Here is a 7,818-nt window from a genome sequence, read left to right on the forward strand (position 1 = left end):
AAAGAATAAAAAAAAAAAAAAAAAATCTAAGTTGTGTTCAGCCAGAGGACTGTGACTTTTTTACAGTGTAGGCATTGATTTGTGAGTTACCCATGGCTGTGTTGCTGTCCTGGCTGCAGAGCCCATCATCTCCCAGTTGCAAACCACAGGAACCATTTCCATTCCCCACTGTTCCCCACCCTATTTACTCTTCCTTCTGACCACATTCATTTCAGGCTTGTTTGTAGCAGGATTTTTTATGTCCTCATCTCCTATTTCCTCATTTTCCCATCAGTCCCCTAAGCACCACACATGTACAGTGTTGGCGGGGCAGTGATGAACTTTATTCAGCCTCCTCTCTCAGTTGTGGCTCGATTCCTTGACCTCCTCCAAGGGATGGACACGCAGAGACACTAAGCATCTGCAACCAGGTCCGGTGCTCATGTCCTCTCTTTTCGTATTATTGTCAACCTCAAACTGAAGATTTTCTAAGGTTTTCTTGCTCTCCAGATTAAATGTCACTGACAGCGCCCTGCTGTAAAACACCCAGAGATTTAGCAGAACCGCCCACCTGCAGGCAGCAGCAGCAGACTTTCAACGAGGGGATGTAGCAAACATCAAGTTTACACATATACAGAGACACTGCACGCTGGTGACAAGTAGTACAAAGGCTTATTTGATGTGATGACAGAATGACTGCATTGCTCATGTCAAAAAAAGATCAGTGGAAGCGTAACAACAGACCATTCTGCATGCTACACACACCGCATAAAGCCCAAAAAATACTCTTCATGTTTCCTGCACTTTTTTAGCCTGTTTTCTCAGAAAAAAAACAAGAGCCGTGCAATTGTTCTGTCAGTCATTGCTTCCCCAAATAACTTTTGAACCTGTTGGCTGATTTAAGGTTTGACAGATAGGCAGAGGTCTCAAAGGGATTACATTCCTACCAGATGCGTGAAAATAATAGAGACTCAAACTAGTGCCTTTACTGAACTCACCTCTGCGACGTGCCTTACTCTGCTCTGTACCTCAGGGGTACCAATTAGACCACAAGCCAGAGAAGCTCTGCGGATAAGGGAACAGCTGGGGGAAATGCTTACTTCTATCATCAGACAATGCACACAGGAAAAATAATGTTGTGAACGCTCCAACCACAGGACATGGTGAGATGAGGGCTCCTGCCTTCTCAGATCCATCCTCCTCCAAGCACAGAAATCCAGAGCAGAATCCAGAAACACCTGTGCCGGCAGCCTGAGCAGCTGGCCTTGCCATCTTTGGCGCTTACTTTCTTCTCAAAACCGAAGTCGCTTACGACATTTGCAAACTCCCATGTGATGTTAGTGTTAATGCCCCAAGGATCTCCCTGTTTCCCCAAGGCACCGCAATAAATGGCATCACCTTCCTCAACCTCCCCTGCCTGCCCCCTCTGAGCTGCAAACATGAATGCATTCTCTGAGCTACTAAAGCACAGGTACATTTTCTTGCTGGCATTACGAAAAAAATAGAGAAGTATTGCCTGGCAAAGACTAAGATTTCTATTCGGTTTTAAGGGGATGCGTATGACAGGGAAGCTACAGGACTCATTCTAATAGCCAATGCTGCTAATTAAAACTGTTTTGGAAGATCTGCAGCTAGCATATAAATCACCCCACTATATGCTATAAATAAGAGGCAGATACTGAATTGAATAGCTTCCATTTGTCAACTGAATGAAGAGATTTGATTGTGCCTTTTTGAATAATAAATCCAGACATACCTAGCAGGGCACTGAGAGTTGTGAGAAGTGTCTCTTTTATCAAACAACAATGATTATATTATAGGGTATGCATTATGGGGGATCATCCATTTCTCTTGTTTTCTCATTTATTGCTGACATCCTCACTCCCAGATGAAACATTTTGCTCCCTACAGCATGTGTTCATGCAAAGATCTCAGAAGTGATGCAGGAGTGAACACTACTGAGTCTCCTGATGCAATGTGCACCTACTAGGATGTATCACTGAGCGGAAGGAAGATTTGTAGGGAAACTGAGCTGTGGAAGCCTAAATACACAGGTTTTTCTTCCTATCCTTTTTCCCGTAGCACTTCCAAAGGACACTCAAAATGCACCGGGTCTCAGACAGAGGAGAGTCACGTAGTTCTTATTGGCAATGAATGTCCATTTATACAAAACAACGCAGAGAAACAAAGCTAAACTCCTTAAGACCATCTTATAACATCACTGAACAACGGAAACCCCAAAAGGCACCCACAGACAAGCAACAGATTTGCGCTAATAATAATATAAAGTTACCTCACTCCTGTGTGGAAAGCTCTTCTCAATCATGAACACTAGATCCCACTCACAGCCACCATGTCTTTCTCACTGGGAAAAAAACAAACAAATGGTCACCAATTAGGAAATGGCATTTATTAATGCTAAGTTCAGAGTAGCTTCAAATCTTGCACATACACGCATAAAAAGGAAGATTTAGGATTCCCTGTCACACGGAAGGCTGCAAAAGGTTAATTGAGTTCACTGTAGAGGTATCATTACCTCTATAACATATTTAAGGAAAAAAGCACTGCAGTCAGGTTATGAAGATAGATTTATTTTAAGCCTTTAAAACTACTTGCTAAATTTTTGCCCTCGAACAGGATGACGATTCCTCTTGCTTTGCCCCCAAAACCCTCTGCAACTGAACTGCAACTTTCACAGCATCCCCTCGACCACTGGGTTTCACACCTTCCCATGCGCAGACACTCTCATCCCACCCACCAGCAGACGTGAGACGCAGGCGAGCCATGACCTCTGGCATCCATTCCCATTTTCCCAAAGGAAAAACATCCTCTGGGATTGACCATGGGATTTAGTGCAGGCTTTTCTCTCCCCTGCCGAAGGAGCGACTGCTGGCTGGAAGACAGCGAAATGAGCCCAAGGGGCTGCAGAGAGCTTCCTAGGGGCTGTGCCTTTACCTTCTCTTCTGCTGGGGCTTAAAGTGAGGAGGAAAAAGGAGAAATCTCCTTATCTGGGGTCTCTCATCGCCCCTTCAAAAATGGCAGCAACTGCTACGGTCCTTCAATATCACCAAGACAAATCCATCCTTCTTGTGGCCTGCTCCTTACCTGCTCAGGCTAGTAAAGCTGTAACCTATGTGTACTTATTTTATCAACGATAACTGTAAATCAGGATGATTTTATTATTTTGGGGTTATGTTTGCCAATAAAAAGGAAAAGACAGTGCTAGGCTGACAGAATTTGATGGCTACACATTGATTTTGAAATCCTGGCCATGCTGCCTGGACCCTGAAGTGCTTACCTTGCTGTCTGCCCTCCCCTTGTTTCCTTGATTGCTTGAGTTCCTCAGTCTAAATAATGTTCTAGGCACTGCAAGTCAGGCCATGGCTTGCATGTCACCGGCTCTGCAAAGACTTTGCAGTCACTGTTCAGTGCCTGATGATGATACAAAAACTACTGCAGAGCAATTCATAACACACACACACAAAGCACAAATGGTGCTTTCCTCACTAAAGCAGATGGGACTCAAAGCACAAAGAGGATAAAACACCATTTTAACAAAATCAGTTTGTTCAGATGACCTGAACTTGAAATTAAGGTGTTAAAATACAAGACAAAGAGGATTTCTGATTGGCAGTCAGTGATGTCATACCTGTGCCAATTACAGAAGTAATTCATGTCGCTGCCTTTAAAAAGAAATAATTCCCTCTCTGATACAGCAATAAGACATTGTAGACAGCCCATTTGCAGGGGATTACATGGCACTTCTCAGGTAGTTAAAGTCACTGAGCCTTTTGACCTTGTGCCTCCTAACACTACTGGAGGCATAATCACATAGGAATGCACGGCTTATCATGTGTGTCTTATTGCTTAAATAAAGTCCAGCCATCCAGCAACCTGAGCTGTGGACCTCAGGCTCATTTTCAATGAATTATTATGAGAAAGCAACATGAATGTAATAAATAGCACTATTAATTAGTTTATTATATCATTTCAGGGATGGACTACACAGACTAAGAAACACTAGAGGAAGCCTGTGCCAGGCCAGAATAAAAGCATTTCTCAGGTCATTGCCTTAAATATAGATATTTCATGCTACCATGATGCTTACACGAGGCAAGTAAATCTTTGCACGTTGCATCCTAGCTTGCTCACTGTCATAATGTTCAGCACATAATGAACATCAAGCAAGGTGAAAATTGATATCAAGAGCATTTCTAAGAAACAAAAAATTAACACCTAAATTGGAAATCAATATATGTTTTAAGTATTGATCAGAACAGAAATCTTCAGGTTTTTGCCTCTGCCGAGTGTCGACTGTTATAGGTTGAGCTAAAGTTCACTGAAACACCCTACTTTTAACAGTTATTTAAAAAAACCCGACAAAACAACCCAACCCTATGCTTTATGGAACGATTGCCTAACTCTACCACAAGCATGTGCATCTGTGCAGAACAACGAGAAACACACTAAGCCAGAGGTCAGCAGTGACTTTTTTACTATCGGTTTTTGAAGTCGTGCTTGCCTCCTCAAGACAAACAGCAAAGATGAGAACCGAGAAGAAACCACAGCTGAGGAGCACCACCTTTGATGAGGACAGGTTTTGGTATGTGCACGGGAAGGGCAGGTCTACACCGGGCGATGGAGTGTGGGGCAAAGATTTTGAGCTTGCTCAGTATGTGGAAGCCCAGATCTCGTCTCTGCAATGCAATGCACAGGCCTTCTTATCATTCTGCATGTAGCACTGCATGAAGGCAACTATATTGCTTTTGGGAGCAAAGTTAGGATGTTCACACAGTGCTCTGCTCTGTGGTGGGGACATATCTCCTTGGGTCCTCTCCTTAGGTGAAGAGCAGCTGCAGAATATGTCATCACATGTGGTATATCTCCTCCAAGCAAGCTTTTCAGACTCACTGATGAATGAAATAGCTGTGAAAAACAAATGTCTTATTGTTTGAGTCCTCCAGCCTGCAAGGAAACAGGAATTTCTGTGCACTACATCAAAGAAACACTTGACCCTATGTGATCAATTCCTCCTCCTAATTATTATACCCTGAAAGACCTGCGTTTCTGCTAAGTTTCTCAGGTGAAAAGGGGCAAGAATATCTCAGAAAAGGTTAGAAAAACTGTACATCTCTATAAATATTTGTTGGTCTGCATTCCTTTAACTTTGCATGATTAAATACAGCCTGCTTCTGTTCTTCCACTTTATCCTCCGGGGAAATTTATCATCAAAATTATTGTACAGCATTCATTACTCTAGCCTCATTTAAAACCTTGCCCTACTTATTATTTAGGCTGCAAAAAAAATGATGCTTTGTATAGTATTTCCTATAATAGTCTCAATCATTACATTTAAAAGATTGCTGTAAGGCAGCTTAGCCTGCATTAGAGAAAAATAAAGTGGAATTCCATAGTTAAGTCTTACAGTTCTTATTCAGCTTTTGTTTCCCAAATCATAACAATGCAATGTTTCAATTCCTTAAAAGGCTCTCACTGCTAATTAGCAACATTCAGGACTTCAGTCCCCGGTTTTGAAAGGGACATCTAGTGGCTCTTCGCTGGCTTAAAAGGTAGTGGGGAAAGGCAGAGCGATGGGATGGGAAGGAAGGCGGGAGGCTCCATCAATTCAGAGGTACGGCGGTCTTTTAAACCAGTGGTGCAGGGAACACACTCAGCTCCGACAGTCAGACCAGCAGGCAAAGCAAACAAATGGTTTTTTTAACTCTTATTCAAAACTTCTGTTTAGGACAAAGAGACAGACATGGCTATTTAAAAGAAACAAGATGCAGTGTGTAAAGGGAGGGAGAAAATCTAACTTAAATCCCAGTAGTAATTTGGGAAATTGTTCATACTGATACGTGAAGCCTCTTAAATTAGGTTCCTTCACTAACGGGACTACTCTGATGCTGAGTACCATTGCTGGTTTTTTAGATAATACTATGTATGTGTTTGTCTAACCCTTCTGTACTTCTGAAAAAGGATCAGTAATTGGCGTCTGCAGTCACTGGTACAGTTTTTCCTGAAATGCAGACCCTCCTGGGGAGGCTATCAGGGAGACGTCATCCCTTCTCCCATTAGCAGCCCCAACAAGATCTTCTCCTACGTGGATTGCAGAACTGAAGACTGCTTTATTTCTGGTTTGACCATAGCAAATTCAAACAGAAACCGGAGAGTGGGCAAAAGCCATACATTAACACTGAACATTTTTTGGATGTTGTGTCATGTATTTATTGGCTTGTTTAGGTTGTTCTGACCTTCCTCACTGCCTTCCCTGGACTTGACCGACCTCAGTGGCTTTTTGCTACCCACAAACCTGGCTACCCTTCCACCTCTTCTCCACCCCAGATCAAAGACCTGATATAGGACTTAGGAACATACAAGGAACCCCTGGTTTAACAACCAGGTGCAATGGTGAAAATTGCTTGGTTATACCTAATCTTCGCTTCATGTTTTGATTCACAACTATACTTTTCCCTTTCACCCGCCCACCTTGTCTTTTTGACTGCTTTCTACGAGAGGCCTTGCTAAAGACCTTTCAATATCGTAAATAAATGAGATAAGCCAGTTCCTCTCTCTTCAGTTCAAAGACTTCTAAGATACTAAGAGTGAAAGACTGTAAGTGACCTGCTGGGTCATCAAGCCTAGGCTTTTCCTATCACTTCCAGCCACATCCTACAGTACCTTTCTACTGGATAAGCCTGATCTTATCAGCATCTCCCAAATGTTTTCTTTTTTTTTCTTATCATTTGAACCAGTTTACCAGGTACAAATGAAAGGCTTAGCGGTCTGTAACTCCCTGGATCATTTTCTTTCTGGTGTCACAAGAAGGCATTTTGTCCTTTCTATCCATCGAGCAGACACACTCCTCATCACCCACAGGAAGGGAAAGAAAAAGAGGTAAGTCTTGGTGGAAGAAAGGGAAGGGAGCAGGACAGCGGAGCTGATGTTCATACAAGAAGTACTGCCAACCCCAGTACCTGCAATGCACTGACAAACGAGTGAAACAATGAAAATTCCTATTTTATAAGAGAGAGAGGTTAAGGTAGGGATCAATATTTTCCTTGGGTATTATTTTATCATTAGACTTAACAGATAAAAATATATTATTTTCCTTTTTTCCCCTAATTGTATGGATTCAGAATTAATAATGAAAAATATGCAACATCCTGCTATTTGCCGTGCACAAAATACAGCCTTTCATGAATCCGGTCAGCAGAGGCTGTTTCTGATCTGTTCTGATGGGCATCTGTGTGCTTCCTATGACTTGAGGGACTGTGCTCATTAGCTGTGCCATGCTCTAGAGGGGCAAATTACCATACACGAACCTCGCAGCTGGCCCAACACCCAGCTCTGTGTGCCAGCAGCTGCTCAGCACATACAGATGCACATTGGCAATCTCGCTGCCTTTCAACAAAATACGTTAGGAAAATCCATAATGCTAAAATATACCTATCGCCGTAAAAGGGGTTTTCACAAGAGGAAAGTATTTTTTGCATCCTTTCCCTGGCAGCCATTTTAAGTGCATAAAAAGCTGTAGACTTGTAGCTTGCTGCAAAGAGCAGCAGAGATCTCACCCAAAGGGGACGTCGCTCTGGTTCAGGGCCAGGAGAGGTCAAACGTCACCGCAGTGCTATGGTCACGGGCAATTTCCAGCAAGTCTGAGCCGTGGCCCATTAACCCATGTGCTACGCAAACGCACCAGGTTATAACACTCACACAAGAGGGAGCAGCTTGCCACCCTCTCTGGGTCTGTAACAGCTCCAAACCTCTTCTTACATGCAGCAAACATTTTAATATGACATGAGTTCACCTCCCAAGGTTGACCTGCAAAACACTTTG

The 7,818-nt window shown here is 42.9% G+C and overlaps 1 protein-coding gene across 1 annotated transcript in view; it reads right to left on the reverse strand.

Annotated features, from left to right (window-relative positions):
• DAB1 (DAB1, reelin adaptor protein) overlaps positions 1–2,335 on the reverse strand; it is a 255,992-nt gene extending 253,657 nt beyond the window's left edge. Inside the window, exon 1 of the mRNA XM_019474146.1 lies at positions 2,273–2,335. The gene's annotated coding sequence lies outside the window, so the exon portion shown is untranslated. The remainder of the gene's footprint in view (positions 1–2,272) is intronic.
• Between the last annotated feature and the right edge of the window lie 5,483 nt (positions 2,336–7,818).

Source organism: Aptenodytes forsteri, unplaced genomic scaffold (assembly GCF_000699145.1).
Source record: "Aptenodytes forsteri isolate BGI_AS27 unplaced genomic scaffold, ASM69914v1 Scaffold119, whole genome shotgun sequence".
Classification (NCBI taxonomy): Eukaryota; Metazoa; Chordata; class Aves; order Sphenisciformes; family Spheniscidae; genus Aptenodytes; species Aptenodytes forsteri.